Consider the following 1,564-nt stretch of genomic DNA (forward strand, 5'->3'; position numbering starts at 1 on the left):
TACTAAGTTCTAGCGAGGATGAATGAGTTGAACCACTATAAATTTAATGTGTACATTTCTCTTATCCCTATCTTTTTTACTTTTCTGCATAGTATTGAATATATTAAGTTGTTTGTCGTTTTTAGAATATCATGTGATTAGATTTACGTTGCTTATAGTGATTTATTGTATAAGTTTAAACCAATATTGAATCTAGTTCATTGAATATCTTTCGATTATGATTGTATAAACTATTTTTAGAACGAAGAACCACTTGATCGTGAATATTGAATTATGTAAATGATTGTATAAAGAGTTTAATCTCCTTTGATGTTCAATAAAGAGTTTATAGCCCTATCTCATGCACACAAATTGATAGATTAACTCCTTTGATGTATTCAATAGCATTTGAATAAATTGATAGATTAACTCATTTGATGTATTCAATAGCATTTGAATATCTACTTAGGACATAAAGCGATTTTTCAAATATTTTACCAATCAATTAGATACTCACAATAACAAATTCAAAATGTGAAAATTTATTTTAAAATTAACAAATGAATTTAAATTCATCTTATCTCTCTTTATTAATAGGTAGTTTTATCACGAAAATAATTTCAATAAGAAGCACTTAAAAAATTGATTTAAGAATTAGTGAAAGTGTTATAGTTTTTTATTATAAAAGTCTGTTATTTTACAAATAAATAAAAATCAGTTCTAAAATGGTTATTTGTTTTAGACAAACAAAAGTGATACCTAAGTGGTATATTTTGAACACAATTTAAACAGCACTGATATGCTCTACTAAGCAATACGTGTACTGATCTGGACCAATGGCATGCTAAGCGAAGTGATTGTTTCAAAAAATAACAAAAGTTTGGCTTCGCCCGGGTTCGAACCGGAGACCTTCAGTGTGTTAGACTGACGTGATAACCAACTACACCACGAAACCTTGTTGTTTTCTCTTCATATTTCGTGTTATTTCTTTGCACAATTGAAGTTCTGTTTGATAAATAAATGCCTCCGTATCGTATACACTGATTTGAGCTTTGAAATATTCCATGCTCAACTTGTCATTGTAATATGCCATATTAAATGAGAAAAATACGACTGCTGAGAAATTACACTATCCACTAAAACAATTTAAATAATAATAATAATAATAATAATACACTCACTAACCACATATTTAGATATATTGCACAACTATATCATAAACTAAACCAAGGAAACTGAGTAGTTTTTTTATTTTCTTTTTCAAAATAAAGGGAGTGGGTGTGGTGTAGACATATATCTCAAAAAGGTTGAAAGCAAAAAATGAATTATTAATTCAACAAGATTTGCATAATTTTTCAAAATTATTTTTAATCATAATCATTTAGATGGGGTTGTTTTATTCGAATTCAAAACTCTTTCTAATAATTTAGAAATATTATTTTAATTTTAAAAATCGGTCCCTAATATCAATGAAATATAATAAAATTTAAAAATAATTATATTAAATCTCAGTGTACACAATGTTAACATTCTCAATTGCTATCGATGTTAATATATTAAATCTTTCTTGAAACACAATGTACAC

The 1,564-nt window shown here is 26.6% G+C and overlaps 1 non-coding gene across 1 annotated transcript; it reads right to left on the bottom strand.

Moving 5' to 3' along the window:
* Nucleotides 1-860: 860 nt before the first annotated feature.
* TRNAV-AAC (transfer RNA valine (anticodon AAC)) lies at nucleotides 861-934 on the bottom strand. Its single transcript has one exon. It is a non-coding gene; the product is annotated as a tRNA-Val (tRNA).
* Between the last annotated feature and the right edge of the window lie 630 nt (nucleotides 935-1,564).

Source organism: Vicia villosa, linkage group LG7, assembly GCF_029867415.1.
Source record: "Vicia villosa cultivar HV-30 ecotype Madison, WI linkage group LG7, Vvil1.0, whole genome shotgun sequence".
NCBI classification, from domain to species: Eukaryota; Viridiplantae; Streptophyta; class Magnoliopsida; order Fabales; family Fabaceae; genus Vicia; species Vicia villosa.